The 24,306-nt window shown below is 39.4% G+C and overlaps 1 protein-coding gene across 1 annotated transcript in view; it reads left to right on the top strand.

Annotated features, from left to right (window-relative positions):
• Window positions 1-8,844: 8,844 nt before the first annotated feature.
• Window positions 8,845-24,306, top strand: part of plxna3 (plexin A3) — a 197,361-nt gene continuing 181,899 nt past the window's right edge. Inside the window, exon 1 of the mRNA XM_053503619.1 lies at window positions 8,845-9,074. The gene's annotated coding sequence lies outside the window, so the exon portion shown is untranslated. The remainder of the gene's footprint in view (window positions 9,075-24,306) is intronic.

Below are 24,306 nucleotides of genomic sequence, written 5' to 3'. Positions count from 1 at the left end.
ATATTACAAATACAGTCCACAAACACTGACCACTTTCTTAGGAACACCGGTCTAACTTATTCACTCATCTTCTATACCGCTTTATCCTGTATTCAGGGTCACAGGGGGCCTAGAGCCTATCCCAGGAGGCTTTGGGCACAAGGCGGGGTTCACCCTGGACAGGGTGCCAATCCATCACAGGGCCCACACACATACACTCACACACTCATTCACACACTACAGGCAATTTGGGAACTAATCTGTCTAATCTGCAGGTCTTTGGACTGTGGAAGAAAACCGGAGTACCTGAAGGAAACCCACCAAGGACGGGGAGAACATGCAAACTCCATGCACACAGAGACAGGAATCGAACCCGGACCCAGGGGCAGGGGGAGCTCAGTGGACTACTGATAAAAAGGTCCTAGGTTCAAATCCCAAACCAACCCAACCAGGTTGCCACTATTGGGCCCTTAAGGAAGGCCCTTAAATCTTTAACTTCTTAGATGTACAGTATTATGAAATGAAACCAAGTCTGTCTGAAAAATGATGTCTACCAAATGTAAATGTAAATGCCTAATTTAAAAAAACTATTTGGGAGGAGGTAGCTCACTGTTCAAGGTGCTGGACTCCCAGGTTCTAACCCAACCACCACACTGTTGGGCCCTTAACTCATCTCAACTGCTTAGATGTATAATGATTGTATATCAATGTGTATGATAATGACTCTAAAAAGGCAGCAAGTGAATGCATTCAGGCATGAAGAAATGGTCAAGACGATCTTCTAAAGTTCAAACCGAGCATCAGAATGTGGATTTAGGTAACTTTAAATGTAGCATTAATGTAGCACCAGGTTAGTGCCTGGTCGAATTACTTCCGTAATTGCTGATCTACTGGGATTTTCACACACAACCATTTCTAGAATATGCAGGGAATGGTCTTAAAGAGAGAAAATATCTAATGAGCGGCAGTTCTCTGGGTGAAAATGCCTTGTTGATGCCAGAGGTCAGAGGAGAATAGGCAGACTGGTTCAAGCTGACAGAAAGGCAACAGGAACTTAAAATAATGCTGCTCCAACCAAGGTATACTGAAGATCATCTCTAAATGCACAACATTTCAAACCTTGAAGCAGATGGCCTACAGCAGAAGAAGACCACACCAGGTACCACCAAACTTAGACAATTGAAGATTGAAAAAATGTTGCCACATTTTAATAGAGTGGTCAGAATTTGGAGAACATGAAAGCATGGAATCTTTCTTGCCTGAATCTTGTTGCAGCAGTCAACGTTTTGAAACCGTTAAGATTTGCCGCAAATAATCATGAAAATTAAACCTGACTGTTATCACTTTTCATATTAAACTTATGTATATTAAATCTTAACAGTGTTCCTTTGTGACATCATAACGGTATTCTTCCTACAGGAACAATGTAGAAAACAAATATAAAAAAATTACAATAAAATTAAAAGTATAAACAATTACATTTCATCTTTCAAGATGAATACGAATGAGACAATCTGCCTCAAGTTCTCCAAGATGCCTTGTACCTGAAACTACAAGAAAACAAAAAATTATCACGTCATATGATCATGTGACTCTTTTCTCTTTATAAATTTGTTCTTTTTTACCCATATGGTTTCATTTAATTGCATGTTTTTCTTAAATGCATCTTCACTTCAGAATTTATTCCCTCTTTGTTCTTTTTCCTCATGCCCCTTTCATTTTTTAAAGCATCCGGTAAAAGCAAAAACGACCGAATACACAGCACACTGTAAACATTCATCTTTTTTGCTTTTCAAGGTGAATGAAGTTTCAACAAGGCTTGTAAACCCGACATTAGAGAGGCTCTCATAAACATGCTCGGGCTGTCCGTTCCCTGGTACCGACCTTCAGAAGAGACGGTGCGTGACCTCCACACAAACACTTTAAAGGCAAGAGGAAATTAAATAATCTTAGAAATCCAATAAATCACCATCCACTCTCCGATGGCATGATATGATAAAAAGGAAGGCGACGTTGCGTTTGATGAAAAGGTTGTTTTATTCGTCCTGATGGCACGTAAATACGACGGAATGAAACTAGCAAGAGGTTGTTGCACTGATCGAACCAAAAAGCAGCGACTTGAAAGGAAAACCCCACCCTGAATGACTTGCATATTCGTCTTTATATCTAACACACGATCTCCAATGGCATTTCATCGGCATGTTGGTTTATTTTGGTTAACCACCACAGTGCTGAAAGTGGCGCCGGTGGGATTAAGCTTTCGCTTCGACCCTACCTAAGGAGAGCGATGCAGCGGAGCTTTAGTCTTTAAGTCTGTACAATGCTCACATCCTCGTTTGTAAACCCTGCTCAACGGATCAAGTAACAAAACATCTTGTAACTTTCATGCTAACACTGCCCTCCCTCAACAATACCGCTCTTGCCAAGTCTAGGTCGTAAATCCCAGTTCTAGTGTCTACGAAGTCTACGAATTTGAGAAATCGCTTGATCCACAGCTTGCCGCAATTTTTTCAAACATGCTAAAAGAAACTGGGGTGGAGCTATGGCTCTTTGGGACGCTTTTCTATGGTTGGCTAAAGTCAACTTCGTATGCTGTCTAAGCAGCAAAGGACTATAACAAACTTGGACAAGCTACAGCATGCTACGACTCGCCATGGCAGCCACCGTAGCGGCACATGACGGGAACCGTCAAGAACGTTATCACTTCTCATATTAAACTTATGTATATTAAACCTTAACAGTGTTAACAGTGTTCCTTTGTGACATCATAACGGCAAACTTCTTACAGGAACAATGTCGATGTAACACTGTCCAACGAACACTTATCACATCACACAAGTATTTTAATGTGAACATTTCAGGGACTTTCCCCTTTAACACTTAACACGCTTAAAAATCCTGCCGGTCTGCTTTCCTTTTAAGAAGCCATTCATTCTGGAACAAATAAGAAAGCCGAACTACTGTTTGCGTCCTGATACAAATGAGTTTAGTGCATTTTTCCATTACGCTCGCCTTAACTCTGAACATGTGCTCGAATTGTGAGTGTGCGTAAGTGTGTGTGTGTGTGTTTAGGATGTGGGGTAGCAGCATGACAGCGCTTCACTATGATTAGGGCCTTGCTTTCAAAGAGAAACCACACACTCCCCCTTTTTTTTTTATCTTCACGGGAGGGACCCTCCCTGGCACTCCTTCGCTTTTTCCTGCCCTTTTCCCATCCTGAATTTTCTGGCAGGCCTCACACAGCAGCACCGAGTCCCACTCTTCTACTCTTCGGCTATTCTACTCCCCCAGAAGGGCCAGCACAGCCACAGAGCCTCAAGTGGCTTCAATTACAGATGCACACAATTATAGGGAGAGAGAGAAATAAGGTACGAGCTGATGGATGTGCCAAACTCAAACCGGGGGTGGATGAGAGATCTAGATAGAGAGAGAGGCTAAACGTTGCAGTGTATCCCGTCCTCACCTCTTGTAATGTTTATACTGTATATGACATTGAGGTCAGTGCATGAACTCTGATCTCACCTAGAGTGTTAAAGATAGGTGTTTCAAAATTTCAGATTTTATTCATTTCATTTATGCTTTCATATTAATATTATAATAGTAAAGAAGCACACCAGAAAACGATATATAATGTATTGTATCTACTTATTGAAATGTAGCACTGTTTCATTCTGAGCATTTGCTTTATTGTTCCCAGCATGTTTATTTTTATTTTTAAACGGTCTCAGTGAACTGATTTCATATATTAAAGAAAAACAGCACTAAGGCCTTTATCAAACAACAATGGACCGTTTTCTTTGAACGAATTTATGCAAAAAAAAATCTACATTTTGTTCTAGTAAAAACATTTTACTTATGGTTATTAATAAGAAATTATGCAAGCAAACTTTACTCTGACTACATCTACTGTATACAGTATAAATAAAGAAAAGATTCTGAACCCGAATCCAGTCTGTATGTTTGTATGTCTGTCCAGCAGGGTTTTGTCACAGAATCACACAAAACTGCCTGGACAGATTTTAAAGGAACTTTGCCAGTCCCTAGGTTTTTGCCTGAAGTTAAACCTGCAACATAAATAGAATCAAAATTTTAAATAAAAGTGATGCTATGAGCAAATATGTGGGCCGGATTTAATAATCTACTTTAAAATAAGACACTAATGCGCTACTTGTAGATACTACCAAATAGATATAAACTAGAAAAGCTAAACTAAATATTTTACTGGGATTAGTTCATATTTTCACTTCTGAAACAACAGCGCTATAAGTGGTATAAGTGAATCTGAGGACACGCTGGAGTCGTTTTAAGACAAAACTCCATCTTTATCCGGTCTACTTTTCCGATTCTTTCATCTATGATTCACTCTCCGATTACCCGAACAAGGAGTGTATTTGGCTGACGACGAATGATGAGTCTTACAACAAGGTGTAAGACTCATACCTTACAAAATTTTATGTCTTTGTATTAATAAGTTAGACAGAGAGTTCTGATGTACAAAAAGACAGACAGACATGTACAGTATATAGGCTTCAACCTGTAATAATATCACTAATTTCATTAAAGCTGAATAAAGATTTGTAAATATAAAAATCCAAAACCATCCACAATCCAGATCTCTAGTTCTGATCTTGTGTATATTCGTATCTAGAAGCTGCTGGTCTCATATAGACCTGATGTCACGACGTCTGCCTGCCATGGAACGGTACACTGCTGGATTGCAAAACACACTTAATTTACCAGGTGCCAGTGCCAAAATCCACATCCAAAACCAGTCACGGAAGCACTTTCAGCAAGGAAACACTTATCTGATAACATTACATCATCGTAAACAACACTTTGTCTACTTACTAATTGCTTTTAAGTCGTTACAAACGGCCCCTGAACTGGTCATGTTGTGTTTCATGGTTAATGTGAGCAAAGAGAATCTAACTAGCGCCAAACACAAGCCTAAATCCCAAATCCCTCTTTAACCCTTAATCAAGGGCACAACTTGGTGCATGGAACAAGGGATTGTACACCCTACATAGCGCACTAGTTTTGCATTTTGCAGTGTTTAATACTATTTTTCAAGCCCAGATCTCGAATTATTAACTAAAACAGTACTTTCACTATCCACTGTTTTTTAAAATATTTCTTTCAACACAAGGACTGTAAAGGATATTATAGTTGAAGAGTAACGTTTTATATTCCCTTTATTATTTTTTTTCCCCTAGAACAGGACTACTTTCATTATAAATCTGCTTCCTCTCAAGGTTTCTTACACCTAGCGATCTAATCTAATCTAATCTAATCTAATATATTCTAATCTAGTCTTTGTCCATATTTCTGTACAGCTGCTCAGTTCGAAATTTCGATTGTTAAAAGCACCGCGAACATAAAAATGGCACTGAATTAAAGACGTGCCATCTTTCAGCTGAATCAGCCTGGCACGTGGACGTAAATCTTCCGGCAATCGTCCAACACAACTGGCTGGAAGCTGCGTATTAGAGAGGCCTATTCTGATCGCTATTAGCACTTTTGATTAAAGCCGCCATGGGCGCAGATCCTTTATCATGATTCTCTGCCTCTTTATGTCAGTCGAATTTACATTTGTTTACTGCAGAGTGTCATTTTCCCTAAACAGCCATTTACTGGGCTGCGCCATTTGAATAAATAGATTGCTTTGCTATTTGCTGGTAGATTACATCAAAGTTCATTACTGGAAAACAGCGTAAGAGTGCATCTTATGCACTCTAGTCTATCCTCATATCATAAATAAGCTGTAAAGCACTCTCGGGGCACAGAAGCCCACATTTAGACAAAGGATATTTTTTGTGTTTTTGTTGGAGAACAGTGCAATGATTAGAATTAGGAATGCATATAGGAATAATAATGAGAATGCAAGTCTCATTTAGCTTTAAAAAGATGATTATATAAGGTGTCTCCACAAATAGGGGAGATTAACACACTAGCAAAATGTCTTCCGGAATGGTTCAGATTTTGTTTATATTACTCAAGGGTACCTGAAAATTGTGATCAGTTGGTAAAAATATTAACTGCAAATATAAATTACAACAAATGACATCATGGCACATGTGGAACGTTAAATATGTCTTAATGTATCAGAACTGATGATGTTTCACACAGAGATGATATACTTATTTAGTGAAACGATTGGTTGGAATCAACTGATAGATCAGCCTGAAAAAAAAAGTCAAGGGGTGCTAGGTCGGGTTCTGTTCCATCGTCATCCAATGATGCCATCTTGGCTCCATGCATCCATCTAGAAAGCTCTGTAGTTTAACATGGGGCCATGGAGGCCCATGGTAACCATTGTATGGATTCCCATTTTTAGGACTGTGGTAAGCCCTTCAGTCAACATACACACACTACAGGCAATTTGGGAATGCCAATTAGCTTTATCTGCATGTCTTTGCATGAAAATGGGAGAAAACCGGAAAGCCCAGAGGAATCCTTGGGAGGAAGTTATGAACCACTACGGTACAAAGAAAAATATGATACTGTATTTCATATAAGAAAGGATTCCTATGGATCGAGACTTTTTTGCCACCCTATATAAGGTGTATTTTATTTAGATAGTCTTTACCAAATAATGCCAGGTTTGCAGCTGTACATGGGGACAAAGTTCCTACTTTTTGGGAGAAATGTCCTCTTTTCTGATTAAACTAAATTTTTTGGACAATAATGTCCATCGTTATGTCTGGAGGAAAAAAGCATGGGGATGGGTGCATTATGTTTTGATAGTGGTTTGCTCCAGGATGGACTGGTGCACTTTTCAAAATAGATGGCGTTATAAAGAAGGTACTGTAGAGTATGTTGATATATTGAAGCAACACCTCAAGCCAGGAAGGTAGATCACGGTTCTACTAAATGAACAATGACGCCAAGCATATTTCCAAAGTTGTTTTAAAAAAATCGGCTTAAAGACAATAAAGTAGAGCTATTGAAGTTGCCCTGACTTCAGTCTAAGAGAACATTTGTGAGCAGAACTGAGAAAAAAAAAACATGTTAGAGCAAGGAGACCTACAAACCTTAATCAGTTTCTCCAATTTTGTCAGAAGGAATGAGCTAAATTTCCAGCAACTTATTGTAAGAAGGTGAGAAGCTTGTAGAAGGCAACCTGAAACGTCTGACCCAAGTTCAACCAGTTAAAGGCAATATTACCAAATAATAACTAAGTGTATGAAAACTTTTGACCCACTGGGAATATCATGAAAGAAATAAAAGCTGAAATCTCTCTCTCTCTCTCTCTCTCTCTCTCTCTCTCTCTCTACCATTATTCTAACATGTCACATTTCACATAAAGTAGTGATCGTAATTGACCTAAGCCAGGGAATTTTTACTACAATTAAATGACAGGAATTGTGAAAATGTTCATTTTAAATGTATTTGGCCAAGTTGTATGTAAAAAAGACTTCAAATGCATATGTGTTAGTAAAACAAATCCGGAATCACATAGAGGATTCTTCATTTTTTGGAAATTAAGATTATAATGTGCGTATTAATTTCCACTATTTCTGGAGACTGTGGGGTCACCTTGTATTCATATCAGCCTTTATGAAACAAAGGTTCCCACTTAAGTGCACATTTCACCTAACAGGTGTGAGCCCATGATCATTTTTTTTCACCAACCCAGGTCTCATGCTCTGACCCTTGCGAATTCCCCAAAATGTGGGAAGCTTGAGTGCATAATTTCTAACAGAGGGGCACTGTGTTTGACAAATTTGTTCCGAGGGCATTGGTGAGTCAGTGGTTAACTTACTGGGTTACGGCTGCAGTAGGTCAGGAGTTCAAGCCCGAGCTGCCACGCTGCCAGTGTTGAGATCTTAAGCAAGGTGCTTAACCCTTTTTGCTCCAGGGGTTCTGAATCATGGCTAACCCTGCACTTTGACCCCAACTCCTTAAGAAGCTAGGCCTTGCGAACAGACGATTTTTGCTGAACTGTAATGTTCCTTCATCGTTGAATAATCATAATGCAAAACCTTAGATTTACTCACTCACTCACTCATCGCCTACTGTATACTGCTTCATCACGTATACAGGTTTGGCCTGGAGCCTGGAGCCTATCCCAGGAGACTGGACAAGGTGCCAATCCATCCATCGCAGGGCACACACACACACACACACACACACACACACACACTTATACGCATATTCACACATTTGGGATTTCCAATTATCCTAATCTGCATGCTTTTGCATAAGTGTGGGAGAAAACCGGAGTACCAGGAGGAACCCCAGCATGCACTGGGAGAACGTGCAAACTTTATGCACATGAACCCGGGGCGGGAATCGAACTCTCAACCAAGGTGGTGCAAGACGACAGTGCTCAGTCACCACCTTAAAATAATTTATTATTACATCCCATAATGCAAACCTGCAAACATTAGGATTATTTATAATAGTATATATACTGTATATATATATATATATATATATAAAATGAAATTATATAATTTAATTTTATAAATTTGTTTGTTTTGCATGTAAGAAGTATGACCATAGTTTTTTTTATACCACACACACACACACACACACACACACAGCGTTCATCATCTAACATCTGGGTTGGTAGAAAAATACTAGCTGAAGGGCGGGCTTAAACCATGGCCAGCGTGGGGGTGTTTTTTCTCAATGGGAATATTCCTAAAAACGTGTAATTGTACAAATTATCTGAGCGTTGATGCTACAAACAATAAATAGTACTATATCTAAACGAAATGAGTAAACCATATTTTTGAACAATCCTGTGTAGGTGATATTTAGCGCGTCAGAAGAAAAGCGTCTCCCCTGCTGAGGAGTTGGTTCGGTCCATTTAAAGGGCCAGCAGCCGCCGACCCCGGGCTCGTGGAGAGAAAGCGACACGGTTTTCTCGGGGTGATGAGATCTGCGGCGCGGTGAGAACCCTGAGCTCTGGTTTGGGTGTCCTTTTTTTGGGGTTTTATTCTTTCTCACGGACACCAAAGGAGAAAGGCGCGATTTAAAATAAGATTTTTAAACACTGGGGGAAAAAAAGCGCGGTCTATCCCGGATTGTGTTGTTGTTTTTTTTTTGGGAGAAGAGCTCTGGATCTAACTGTTGCACTTTGAACACAGGTAGGTGCGCGCGAGCCTGGAAATGCACACACATATATATATATATATACACACACGCGCGCGAGCGCTGCTGCTCGTGCCTCTCGTGCATCTTTTTTTTTTTGTTGTTGTTGTAATTCTTGATTTCTTTAATCTTTTACACTCTGTGATGCTGTTGTGCATGGCTGCCTGCTCCGGATCCTTCACACACATACACACACACACACAGCCTCGGCATGCTTGTGCATTCGTGGTGCATGGAAAAAAAATATGAATACGCTTGTGCACGAATGCTTAAACCGGGGCGCGTGCGTGCGCGCGGAACAAAGGAGGCGATAAAATCACGCTTGTGCATTTCTTTCTTTTATTCTTTAATGCATATCCCAGACACAGCCTGGCACATCACATTGTATGGGTGCATGTGTGTTTTTCTCTCATTCTTTCCAATCCTCCCGACACACACACACACACACACATTAATATTGCATTAGCCTGATCCATTTCAAGCCTTGCTATTATTTAAAAAAAAAATATTTTACACCCCTTGTTCCTCCTCCTGCCTTGTATGCAAACTTGTGTTTTCATTTAAAATCCCCCCATTTCGTGCGTCTTCGTTTGATTTAATTTAATTAGATGCAGCATCTGAAGCCGTGACGCTCGTCTAACCAATTAACCACACTAAAGGCTGCTGTGCTGCGTTCACTGTTCCCCGGTCTGTTCCCGTTCCCCTGCCTGCTCCTCATCCTCACCTTCTTATCCTTCCAGATCACATCTGTACGACCTCATGGCACGTGATTATATTGTTTATGCTTGCTTGATAGTAATTTCCATATACAGTATACATCATGTGTGTGTGTGTGTATATATAAATATATATATATATATATATATATATATATATATATATATATATAGCTCATGGTCTGTATGAAGTGGTGTCTGAATTTTTTTATTGAAACTAGGGTTGTGCTTTCAATCTGGGGAACAAAATATAAATCTATGCGTAGTGGTTAGCACTGTCGCCTTGCACCTCCAGGGTCCGGGTTCGATTCCCGTCTCGGGGTTTGTGTGCATTGAGTTTGCATGTTGGCACCCTTTAGTACTTAGGCACTCAGGATACACCCTGTTAAAGTCATCTCGGGCACAGTGATTCTAGTGATGTATTCTACATCTGTATACACACAACAATGGCTTATAAAAACGAGATGCTAGTAACTTGTGGTGTACCTGAGTCTCCCGGGCTAGGCTTTAGGCCCCTCGCGACCCTGTATACAGCATATAATGTATAGATGATATATATATATATATGAGTGGTATATGCTTTGTGACGCATCCATCCTCAGTTTATCCTGGGTCGGGATGAGTAAGTGTATGTGTGTGTGTGTGTATGTGTATATATATATATATATATCACACCATGTTTATAATATTTTATATATATAATATTATAAGCATGGTGCAGAATAGATCTTGATATTACATTCGCATGCAGAGCTTTTTATTAGTATAGTATAGCATAGGGTTTGTTTGTTTTTTACTTATCTTTTAGCTCATCATCAATGTTTTGGGGCTAATCAGGCCAGAATTCAGGTTTCTTTGTGACATTTCTATCCTTGGTTTATCCTGGGTTTGGGACCGGCGCACGGGGTGAAGTAGTCGCGGTCTGTTCGATGAGTGAGACTTGAACCTGGGCCACGTGTTAGCCACCTACCCACTCTCGAGAACCTTAAATTGTTATTTAAATTGTTTTTATCTTGGAAAGACATGTTGCTGATATGCATGTGGTGTCGACTGATCATGGTTAATTTTATGTCACGTGAGAGATCTTGATGTACGGGTTATTACATCAACATCTGGTTTTTCAGCTATACAACTGCATAATATAACACTAGCGTCATTGTGAACAAGATGTCTTTAACACTGTATAGATTATCATAGCACTCTGTATATTTGTAACAGTACGCATGACAGCTAATAAGAGAACAAGTAAAGGTTTAGGATAGGACTTGGCCTTTGTGACATTTCTATTTTCCTGCATCAGATTTTCTTTTTTCTTCTAAGATCTACTGTATGTATGATGCCAAAATGGCGCTGTAAATAAAAAGAGAAAAAGTCAAGCGTTTATCATTTATACCATATTTATTGCTTCGTTTGTTATAAATATAACATTAATTTAAAATAAGATGAGTGGACCATGCATTACTAATATTATCATTATTATAATAATAATATTAATTATTATTATTATTATAAGTAATGAGTAAAACTATTTAGGAAAAGAATCGAGAATAAGGTTGCATTATTTGACGTGACCTGGTACCATGACGTGGACTGTAGACGCGGTGTAACGGCATATCACGAAGTTGTTTATTCCGTTTACAACATTGATATTAGTCTGTGAACAATACGTCATACTTTTACTAGTTAATTAAATCTTTAATGTAGTGGAATCTTTGTGTAACTAACCAAAGGTCATGTTTTCATTTACAGTAAACCAGTTATAATGTACCAGTCAGGTTCAAGCGTTCGACAATGCCGCGGTGTACCGCGCTGTAAAGCTTATTTAAATGTGACCAGCCGACCGTTCACAAGCACTTCTGCTAACTAGCCTATTTGCTTGATAAAGGCCATGCGTGATTTCCTTGTGTGGCGGTGCCAATTCGAGTCAAATTAGCATGTCTACAGGCAGAATACAACACACACACAGAGTAGTATTGCGAAAGTATCGATGCTTTGTGTAACAGTACTCCTGTAATATCCACGCTGGATGAGATCTGCCAGGAGATCCCTGGTGACTTCAGGCTTCCTTTGTAAACGAGAGGGCAGAGAGAAAGATCTCGTGTGTGTGTGTGTGTGTGTGTGTGTGGGTGTCTTGCACTATAAGGGTTTGCATTGAACCGCTATAGGAACCAGAGGAGATGTTTGTTTGTTGTTGTTGTTGTTTTTTCTTTTCTTTCCTTTGTTGGTGTATATGAAAGCAATTATGCAATTAAATTGCAAGACTTTGATTACAAGATTGCCAATTATTCTCCTCTTTAAAAAGATTTTCATCTCCGCAGAACAACAGGTTACGACCCAAGAGCATAAACGATGCCGTTTATCTGGAGTGTATAATAACATCATTGAGATAAAACATTATATAAAGTTAATTATGTCAGAACAGATTTCCTGGTTTGGATGCCGGACACATCCGAGTAGTTTTGTCCTTGTGCATGCGAAGACACATCTTTAGATGGTTTAGATTTAGAACACCACACTACAATATCTATTCAAACAATAAGTATTGATTTATCGATTGTGTTTTTTTTTTTTTTTTTTAAGAACCAGTTTAGTTAAGAGGATCCTAAATGACTATTTTTATGATTATTAGATGTAAAAACTAGCTTTGAGAATAACTTTATCAAATCACTGATGCAGAACTTGGAGTAATATTCACTTATCAGCTCTAACTTTTACACAGCAGTGTAGACTATCAGTAAAAGGTGAGGGGATCATGGGGACCCCAAGGCCAGCTCGCCTGATTTAATCATATAAGAAGGTCAATTAAGCCGTGGCAGAAAGGCACCAGTACCGGGGTATTTAGGGGTATCCATATTAAGTTTTTATATTGCATTTTTTTCATATTAAGCCCAACTGCTGTAAAACTATTAACGGGCTTCGTCTGAGTGTTAGACGTCGGGTTTAAATGTAGCACTACTGTGTAGCTCGCAGTTTGTTAGCAAAACTAGATATATCCTGATGCATATTGCGTATAGTAGAAATGCTTTGTAGTCTTATAATAATAAATTTTTATAATTTTAGCTGGTCATTTTTTTTAATGTGTATTAATTTTATGTAGCGTATAATTATAATTAGTGCTGAACTTCTAAGCCGAGACAAAAAAATTGGTCTGAGGCAGCAGTTAAAAAAAAAAATCTGTATTTCCCTGGAAAAACCGCAGACCTGGCAGTACAGCGTGATTCCGGTTTTGGTCCAGGATCACAGTGTTTAGTCTGGGATTCAAATGTTCACTTTGTTTCAAATCGTCTAGTCATCTGAAGTGATTTAGTTATGACATGTATATATGTAGAGTATGTGTATAAATATCATTCATTCAGTTTCTATACCGCTTATCCTGTACAAGGTTGTGGGGTTCCTGGAGCCTATCCTAAGAGACATTGGGCACGAGGCGGGTGTACACACACACACACTTTGGGCGATTTAGGAAATGCCGGTTAAACTGATCTGCATGTCTTTGGACTGTGGGAGGAAACTGGTGTACCCGGAGTAAACCTACAATACCAGGCACGCAGACCCCAAGGCGGGAATCGAACCCTCTACCGTGGAGGTGCGAGGCGGCCGTGCTAACCACTTTTTGTGCCTGAAATGTTTTATTCATTTCGTAGTGCAGCACAAGAAAAAGAATCCAATACAGGTGTCCCTGAATGTAAAGATTTCTCTCACACATTTGCATTATGTTGAAAGAGCCACGTTACGTTGAGATCCACCAGATCAACCGCTTCTGTTTCAATCATGTTTTAAAAACCATCAGATTTAATAAACCATTGCAAACTGTAACTAAATAATATCTGAACTAAATTATTTTTACAGCCCAAGGTCATTTTTGCAGTCTGGAGGGAGTTAAAAAAAAAAAAAAAACACCATGTGGGAGGGAAACCAATCTGACACCATTGCTATGGATAAAGGCTAAATATTAAAGTACAGTGAACATAGAATCCTTTTGTCTATAATCCTTTTTATCGAACAATAGGCATCGGCAGTCGTAATCCTGTACCTGTATTTATTATCATAATTATTTTAAATTATTATTAATTAAATTATATTTGAATATATAATTTTTGAATTATTATTTTTTTTCCTTTTGAAGTCGCCTACATTTGTCGGTCAATGCACATTTCCTAGCATTTTTTCCCCTCCACATTCATCTTATCTTGCGTGTTAGCCGACAAATCCAGTCTTGAAATGAGTAAAAGAAAACAACTGGACCATTTTTATTTATTTATTTATTTATTTTTAAGCTCTCGACCCGCTGTAGGCAGCGAGGATTCTGCCGAAAGCAGCGCTAACACCAAGTCTGGCCTTTGAAATTGACGCGGTAGGTGAATCAGAGTTTTATGGTGATGATGTATCGGTAACTTGCAAAAAAAAAAAGAAAAAAAACCACTGACTCATCTCTCTTAATCTTTTGCGCTAGCTCACTCGCTGAGTATGTGCATGCGTCACACCTTGACATCTTGTGCATATACTGTGAAATCTAATTCGGCTGGCGTCCCTGTTGCAAGCGGCACATTGTATGTTAAACACCACCGTGTGACTGTTGGTACTGTGAGGACCTGAAATAGAAAGCGGGTGATAGCAGATCAGCAACAATTTACTGTTCAATTGAGGTCAGAAGCTTTAATGGCTAGTAACGTACAGCTCGCGGTTAAATAGCAAATTAAAGTCGAGACGCAGCGGTTGTTTTCTTGCGTATGTTTACTCGGTTGTTGTGGATTCTGTGTTGGTTTTTAAAGCAGTTGATTGACTTGAGTTTGATGACTTTGTCCGTTTTTATTTCCTTAAATGATTCTATCGTGCAAGTTCTGACAAATCCACAACTTTTGCATCATTTTTGTATGAAATTGCTAATAATTGATGGAAAACGCAATATTAGCATGAATTTTGCACTGATTAAAATGTAACTAGGCCAAACTTCTATTTATTTTTGTTTGTGTGTTAGCATTACTAATAATCCAACACTGACTATAAGACTGTAGTATTTATACACGGCATTATTAATAATCAAACAGGATCGTAAATTATAAATATAGACACAGCTGAGCTAGAAACGTCTGCATTATTCATGCCACATGCAAACAAATTTATTTGCTATCAAGTCGTGCATGTGAGGAGCGTTTACACGAAATAAAGCATGTGATTCATTAAAAAAAAGTTCATATCCGGCAGGAATGAATGTATAAGCTTGTGTATAAAGAAGCCTTGCTAGTTTGAGCTTAGATTTATTGAATTTAAATATTATTAGCGATTAGTTACACACTGGGTTATGCGGATTGCGTCGTCAAGTTGACATTGCTTGTTTATTTCAGTTGCATAGATGAGTTTAGTACTCGTTTTGTGAAAGGTTTATTATTTATGACTTAAAGGAAAGCCATCAAAAGCAAATCTGCAACAATGCACATTTAAGACATCATTTTAGAGAAAGCTGGGAATTTTATGTTTAGATCTCCAAAAAGCCCCAGATGCTAGAAAAAAAAACAAACTTTACACTATGTCGTCACTCTAGGTGGGTTTTGCAAACGACCCAAAATAACTAACGTCCTGCTGAGTTGAGCCCATGACAAAACAGTAGGGCCCTTCACTCACTAAGATGATATAGGACCAATGTCATAGTGCTTGGGCCCTAATAATAATTGTGTGTGTGTGTACACACGCAAATACAATAAGTGTTGTAAAGCTCAGAGCTGTTTTCCACTGTATTGGACTGTGAAGTCTGTTTTGTTGAGGATTTTCCGAAATTAGGATCATTCTCCATCTGTACTGATTTATTGAAACCGGTGAGGCCGACTCGTACACCCAAAACACACACACATAATATACCGGACTTTGGACATTTTATTTATTCACTTACACACTAAAAATATTGTATATAATTGTAAATGTTTTTTTGCATCTATAAATGTGCATAGAGCCGAGGTCCGTTTTGTATCTGTGGAGATTTGTAAGTTGGAGACTACCTGTATTAGTACTTTACTAGTTGGATTACTAACCGACGAGTTCTAGAATTTATAGAATTGTGAATGATGCAAATTTAAATTGCTCCTCATTAACTACGAAATTAGTTTGGAGAATGAGAATAAGAACAAACAAACCTGACCTGTAATGTTTATCGGTTGTCAGGCTCATTGTTCCCTTATGTTATTGCACCCAAAGGTCGCACCCACTCTCTGGTCCTCACGATTTAATTGAAGTTACCTACTTGTTTACACGCCACTTCATTTTCCTTCATGTTTTTATTTTCAGGCGGAGCTCTGGTACAAACTGCTGTTTTAGGAGACTTTGCGTAAATCGGCAGGTCAGCAACATGAATTGGGGTGGGGCTGTTCACAGGAGGGTCTGTGCGAGGGCGAGTGAGTCGGTGCCCTGCGCTAGAAAAATCATTATCAATCGATTGTCATTTAAATAGTGATTTAAGCAATGATGCACCATGCTGTTCCAATATTTATTTTTCAAAATGAGATAAACATAAACAAATGCTTTAATTATTGTAAAACAAATTAGTATTATCTTTAATAAATTTCAGCTTTTTGCAATTCAATAATTGCACAGGTCCATATTGTGATTCCGCTGTTTATGCAATTAATTACGCGACACTAGTCTGTGCGCAGGTAAATAAGATTATTAATAAAAAAATAGGAAATTAATATGTGGAGGTCAGGGTTGATGCTGTGGCAGGAAACCTAAATTAATCAGTGGATTGTATGGCTGGGGCTGTTGAAAGTAAACTTTAACTAAGGAGGAATCGTATATCTGGTTATCATTATTATGAATCAAAAATAATAAAAGTTAAGCAAACTGTATGAAATTTACGAACCTTTTAAGTAAGGTAAAGAACTGTAGAGTAGTTTCTACCCTGCTCAGTTTAGTCTACATATTTGTCTCTTATGTTCAAGTAGGCATTCTGACAGTGTTCATTTGTACCATTTCTAAAAAAATAAAATAAAACATTTTACAGTGTTGTTTTCCGAGTCGTGGTTTTCACCTTTTTACATTTTCCATTATCGAGGTTAAACTGCGCTCTGCAGAACGCACGCCGCGGTCACCCTTGCCTACATTTGGCTATGTTATGAGAATCCGCTCGGTTCGGACCACACAGGAGCCTAAGTGGATGGCACTCGAGTGAGCTCAGAGCAGCGTGCCCCCTCGACGTCCAGTAAATTACATGGCAACAATATGATCTCTTGGACCGAAATAGAAAGTGGCTTCATACAGTAAAATGCAAAGACCACAAATCACGATCCGCAACTTTTTGCCTTTTATGGAGATGAACGTTTTATTCACGGGTTTGGTATCACCGTTTTGTGGTCGTGCTCTAACGCACGGATTAGCTTCCCGTCTTTAATTATCATTTTGAGGACATCTGGGGGCGGGTGGAAATATTGAGGGCTTTTGTGAACTTCCTGAAAAAGTAATCATTTTGCGGGGGAAAGAAAAAAAACACGAACATGCATAAAGTCTGCTCGGCAAAGGCGTGATTAATGAGAAACGAGTGATTAAGTCATTAGTGAACGGAGGATGAATCATGTCTTCGGTGGTGTCTACTCGGCCGTATGGTTCTCTCTTGAATCAGCACGCAGTCCTGGTCCGAGCGCGACGCTAAAGGCGGTGTGACCTCACTGATTCTGGCAGCCGTTCACGCCGAGGTCGTTTAGTCGTCTAGACTCTACGGTGATGCCTCGTTTCTGTAGGGCCTCCACGTTATTCCAGGGTTGGAAGTCAGATCGGCAGTCCCTACTGTTGGTTTTGTCAGCCTTTCCATGATGGGATCAAACACGGCCTCATCCTGACAGCAAACTCTGAGTGGAGATGACATGTGGAGGCACTGGAGGTGGTGATCACTAAACAATAGCTACTGTCTCTGCTCACTCGCCCTGTCTCTCGTCTCTTAGTCACTCTGTCTGGTTATTTCTCTCTCTCTTTTTCTAGAACTTTCCCAGCCTCCCGCTCACCCTCGTTCTTTCTCACCCTCCCTGCCTTACTCTTTCCATACTGAAAGATAGATCAGTCTTCGCTCATATCTTTAATGAGATCTTTTGTTTTGCCTTGCCGCAGACAGGTGGATTCTTCTTTCGCTTCCAAAATATATGGCAGGAAAAGGTTATGCGGCTGAGCCCCGCACATGCTGATGAAAGCGATAAGGACGGGGTAAAGACATAACCTGCTTTGCTGGATCATGACGTAGGCGTTAGATTGTGTGTTCGTTGTGTAGAAGTTGGGAAAATGGTAGTATTTATTAAAAAAAAAAAAAAAAAAAACATTTTGTCAAGTCTTTTTTTTCTTCTAATAATGCATACAGTGACAAAAACTGTACAGTTCTCGACATTTTTGTCGTTAGTATTGCAATGTGAAATGTAGCGTGTTCCAGTATTAATGCTGAACTTTTTAACATCGCCAAGTAGGGCTGGGCGATATGGCAAAAAATATGCACGTTATATTGTTTTGATAAAGTGGCAATTAGGGTTTCGGTATGCCCAGTGATTTTAAGCGAAGTAGTGAAGGGTGGGAAAAAAATATAGAAATTTGATGCATTACTACACAAAAAGTCACAACTTTTTACTACACAACTACAACTACACAAAGAGTGCAACAAATAATTGGCAAAAATAATAACCAATTAAATTGCTTACGATGTATCCTTCGCGCTAACTCTGTATGCATGTGAAGTGAACAAATAATGTGATGGCAAAACCTTCACGATGAAAAACCTTCAAAATGTTAAAGCATTTCACTTTTAACTCCACTCCCAAAAAAGTGCTTGGAGCAAGAAAAAAAAAGAGTTTGTGGTAAAAGGGGTGTGGTCCAAGGCTGCTATAGGTGTGCACCCTTTCCCACATGACTCTCGATCCTGTCACAAAGTGTGGCGCCTCATCACGACCATTTCACCAGAGCCGGTGAAGAAAAGTAAAGGGAAACCAGTGGTGGTGAAAAATAATTAAAATAGAAATGGGAGTAAAGCAGTATATATCATGCATTACCAGTGAACTGATTGTATCGTCTCATATTGTGAATCTAATTGTGTCAAGAGAAAAAAATATACCATCCAATCCCTACTGCTAAAAAAGTTTTGATGAGTGGCGGCCGGTCAATAAAAGTTAAAAAATAAAGTTAGGCAGAGAAAAATGCTACTTTAACATGTAAATATTTAACATAATGATAATTTTTTATTTTAATGATAAAATAAAGGCATTTAGTCACAATATTTCCCTGTATTTCTTAATATAATTTATTTACAATAATAAAAAAAAAAATCGAACCTGTATTACGCTCATTTGTGTCCGTGTACGCGGGGCACCGGCCAAACGAGTGTCTATGTAGGCACATCCTATGGATTCCAATCATTCTTGGGGCAGAGCAGTGTGCCCCCTGAACCCTCCCACTTTTGTTCTTAGCGAATCAATATTGTTTTTAAATATTTGGGCTCATGTGATTGGACCATTCTCAACGAGTCTTATTAACAGTCAGCAGATTGTTAATGTATTGAATAGTGATTGACGTGGAAGCCAGATAAATATTAGAGGAAATTCAGTAATTTCTTCGCTTAAATACCCGAAGGGCGAAGAAAGAAAAAAAGTTAAGGAGCTTGGACCAGATCGACCTGATCTTCTAATTAGGCAGCAGTCAAGTGATAACGGCCGAGCTTACACCCGGTGCTTTTTCAGAACTTCTTATGGCAAGCGGAACTGAATGACTGGATGTGATGTGGGTCATGCCTTTATTTTATACTAGGAGTAATGACGCTTAATCACCTGATAAATAGCTATTTACCTGCGATTATTAAAAGTTTAATTTAAATCTTTACTTTAAATGTGTATGAGCATTTTTCCATTATCGCCCCGGGATCATTTCTTGACCGTGAAGGCTGGTTCATCCACGCTCGGGAACTGACATGCAACCGTTCTTGAGAACGATGCGGTGTCCTCCGGCACAGATCGAATCAGATACGGAAGCCAGTGGTACCCGAGACCGGAAGTAGATCGCTGGTCATATGCGATGTCTTTAGCGCCGTTTGTCTCCTCGAAGATCATCCCCTGATCTACACGGCCGTAGCTGATACAGTAGGAAGGCATGCGAAATGTTGGTCATGACTGTTTTTTTCTTTAAATATCAATAATATTACGCTCGTGTTGAGGTTGACGTTCTTGTTTTCTTCTTCAGTTGTGTTTAATGGTGGCTCAACGTGCACAAAAATATTTTTCTATCTTCACTGCCATTTACAAGGAATGTTTTACTGTTTTCTTGTTTCTCCTCCAACTCCCACCTCAACTCATTACATCATTACCACGAAGTATCGGAATGTCATGTTGTTGCTCGTTTGCACATTTGCAGGTGCACATTGTTGTCTCGTTTATATAGGACTTTTTTTTTAATATAGTTTTCTGTTAATTAAAAAATGTTACTCTGTCTTGTCTCATCTTGGGCAGCTTATTAGGTTTATTAATTAGATAGTTAGTTTTGTTAATGTTTGTCGTTAATTTAAGTTGTATGTAGCAGCTTGGTCCTGGGGGAACGTTGTTCAGTTTTACTGCGTACTAAACTGTATAGGGTTAAAATGACCATAAAAGCCGACTTGATACTGCCACCTGCTGTATCGGAGAGTCCGAAAACGCAAACGTACCCGTGAACGGTGAGCAAAATTAACGTTGACGCGTCAACATTATTAAGAAGATGAAGAAGAGAAAGAAAAAAGAGGTTAAATGAGCCTTAAACCGAATCAAACGGAAGTGAATCTAATTCACAAATTTACACGTCAGATTGCGAAACAGGCCTGCAGTTCCTCGATCGTAGTTTCACTCAGTCCCTGTTGCTTGTGTGAGCAGTGACCGAGAGGGAGAGAGTGAAAGAGAAGGTCTGACCCCGGCCTTCTGCAGGATGACACCCAACACTAGGATAACAGAAAGAGGAAGCTATCCGAGAGCTCATAGTGATTTCCCTCGCTGGCCTCTCGTGACCCTTCTACTCCGCCGCGCACAGGACTATTGTTTTCTCCTGTCACCAGATCTGTGCAGATTTCTGACACGACTTTATTTGTCTCAGTATGAAGGCCTTGACCTGTTTTGACTCCTTAGTTTTTTTTTTAAACGGCGCACCTCTTACCAAACATAGTTACAGCGTCGTGTCGCATCGCCAAAAGACACGGTGCGTAACAACCGCCATGTGAACGTGTTCAGGATCGGCTGAGCGGGGTTTTATTTTAGTTTTCACTTTTTTTTAGGTTAAGTGTGAAGGTGTTTGCATAGAAAGGAAATAGCCATGAGAGAAATATTGTGATTATACGGAGAATGTTCCGTGTTGTGCCAGGTGCCATCAATCTTGGCGCCGTGCGAACTGTGCTGAGACGGAGTTTTCAACCCTGTCATGTCAGTCTACAGATACTGAAAGAGAGCTTTATGAAAATTGTACGTCTGTCAGTCGCGGCATCAATTTTACAGACCTGAGACATCGTGATACGGAGATGGCCCGCTGCTGTGCAATGTTTTTTTTTTTTTGTCTTCTTTCTTTTTAAACACATTCTCAGCTGTCCAGATTTCAACGAGGCATTTACAGGTGTATAAACATATCTTCAGATTTTTTTTTCCTTTTTTCTTTTTACACAGTAGAGATTGCTTTCATCATTAGCTAGAGGTTCCATGAATCCTAATCATCTGTTAATAACTAGAAAGAGAGAGAGAGAGAGAGATGGACTGGAAAAATGTTCATGCAGACAGAATGGAATAAACGGTTTGAAGCTGAATGAGATATTGAAATGTATCATAGGCACGCTGTTTTTATTTTATTTTTATTTTTTTAGTATAACCTGTCCTCCGGATTTAGTTTTATTATTTAGGACTTTTATTATAAAAAGAAAAACAAAAACGCTTCTAAGTTTCAAACGTTGGTATTCCAACTTAAAATGAAAACTTACAGAAAAATATTTGTATGTCAGGAAAGAAAGCAGCACTAAAAATTAGGGGCAGTGGTGATTACCAGAGTTACTGATTGGAAGGTCGACGTTGCCGCTTTTGGGCTTTTTCAGCACCAATTAGACTAATCTGCATGTATTCGTGGGAGGAAACCGGCGGAAACCCACCAAGCATGGGGAGAACATGCGAACTCCATGCACACAGACTCCGAGGCAGGAATCGAACCCGGACCCTGGAGGTGCGAGGCGACAGTGCTAACCACTACGCCATTGTGTCCCCACAAGAAAACATTGTATTCAAAATAACACGCAGATACAGGTAGAGAATCGACCTCAGTGTGTAAATATTCAGCATGAATAAAGCAGGTTAAAACAGTGATGAGACCTGGATGTCTTGTGTTATTTTAAAAAAACTACGGTTTCCGGGTACAATATCACTCTAGTTAAAAATGTTAGGGATGCAGGGTTGGCTTAGTGACTGAGGCATTGGGTTACAATCCAGAGGGTCCCAGGTTTAAACCCCGCCAGCACCATCAAGGTGCCCCTGTTGGGCCCTAGTGCAAGGCCCTTAATCCCTTAACTCGGATGTATAAAAAGATCAAATTTTAAGTCGCTCTGGACAAGAGCATCTGCCAAATGCTGAAATGTAAATATAAATTCTGCCTGGATTTTGGAAATACAGAAATAATTAAAAACTTGCAAGCGGGATTGAAATGGCTGAATACGCTGGATGGATTCATTGTCACGTCGGCACTAAACCCGGGTAAACTTTGTATCTGTGAATCCCATACAAACATAGATCGTCTACAGAACGTGACATTCGGGATCTGAAGGTGGATTTAATCCATGCGTGTAAACATGGACGTTTTCTGACTGTAGTTAATATTTCAAAAGGAAATTTTACTGGTTTCCTTTCAAGGTCGATCGAGCCGGCACGCCCAGCCTCGCCGGTTTTCATAAAGGTCGTGAAGGGATACGTCTAAACACGTGCCAAAGAGTCACCTCCATGCTACACTGATTTCACGTTTAAATGCCAGCTGTGGCACGTGCCCACCCGAAAGGATCTGCCACCTGGAGGATGGAGTCGGGCATGTTGTCCTCCTGTTATCCTCATGTTGTCCTCATGACAAGACAATCGGCCACATTGTGATTTGGAGTTTGGGAAGACAGGGTCTCCATCTGCCATCGCGCGAGAGATTAGAGGCTCATCGCTGTTGGAAACACTGTTGCTCTAACTGAATTAGACGAAGGCGGACAAATCCACCGCACTCGCCGAGCTGCCAACATGGGAACCATATGTATATACACGTCTACGTCTAATTATCATTATTATGATGATGATTTTTTTTTTTTTTTTTTATTCTGTAGGAGTAAGGTTTGGCTTCAGCGCTGTAATAAGTGTGTGTGTGCAGGCACGAGTGTGTGAAAGCGAGACTTGCTTTCTAATCCTGTAAGAAGGCCAATTTCTCTCCCCCCTCCTCCTCCTCCTCCTCCTTCTTCTTCATTCTCATCAAGTGCTGTTGACCCTCATTACAAAAGTGGTGTGAAGAGACTAGTGTTTTGGAGTCCTTGATTAGATGATCTTTCTCTCGCATTCATCCTTGAGTTTTTTTTTTTGCTCTCGCCCCCTCTTTCTTGTTGTTTGTATGCACTCGTGGGGCAGGATTCGTCCTTTCATGAACCGAGATAATATTTCTATTTCTTACCTCATTTTTCCGCGTGATTTTATTGATTTTTTTTTTTTCAACGCAGATGGTACGTTTAAGTAATGCACTGTAGGCGCAGCTCGAGCGCTGCAACGTGAAACTTAATGTGTATGATGGCTTTTAATGTAGCGTAGTACTTGTGGCCTAGGCTTTATTGTTCGCCTGTGATTTATTTTCTCTTCTTGATTGATCTCGTTTAGTTGGCGTAGAGAGAGATGAATGAATGAAGGAAGGATATGCCGGGTGCGAGTTAGCGCAGAAAGTTGTGAGAATCTTAAGGGTATCCTATCACTTTTTGATTTGGATTGAAAAACCATGGGATGGTGTGCATTTTTAGGGATGTGGGATCACCAGTCAGCACCTTATTCGATAGGGTCACGAGACCCAGATGCCGATTCAATAAATTTGGCGATTCTGTAAGTATCATAGTTTAATAAATATTCAGATTTTTTGAATTTTCAGATCTTTAACTCAAGTTTTATACCTTAATTTTATCCAACAGCTTTACAACTGAATTGAACGAGTGTAATTGAATATAAATTAAACTAATATTAGTTTTCGCACTTAAAAGCATTGGAACAATACAAACCAACTTCAAATACAAGAGTTTAACTTCATTTTTACTGATTAGTAAAAAAAAGGCAAATCTGAGACGCGTACAACTTTTGACAATATAAAGACATTAAAAATGCGCTTTCGTAACTCTTGTTATGTCCAAGGTTGATCGGTCACGGCCAGCCAAAGCTAAAAACCAGCCAATTTCTGGTTACTGGTTGATCGACCGGTGCATCGCTATTATAAATGAAATAAAATAATTTAAAAATAGATTTTGGAGTCAACAAAAGAATCACAATTCATAGCTGTTTTCCCC

Source organism: Clarias gariepinus, chromosome 9 (assembly GCF_024256425.1).
Source record: "Clarias gariepinus isolate MV-2021 ecotype Netherlands chromosome 9, CGAR_prim_01v2, whole genome shotgun sequence".
In the NCBI taxonomy this organism is placed as follows: domain Eukaryota; kingdom Metazoa; phylum Chordata; class Actinopteri; order Siluriformes; family Clariidae; genus Clarias; species Clarias gariepinus.
The sequence above is the reverse complement of the archived record's forward strand: the minus strand, read 5'-3'. Positions and strand labels throughout refer to the sequence as shown.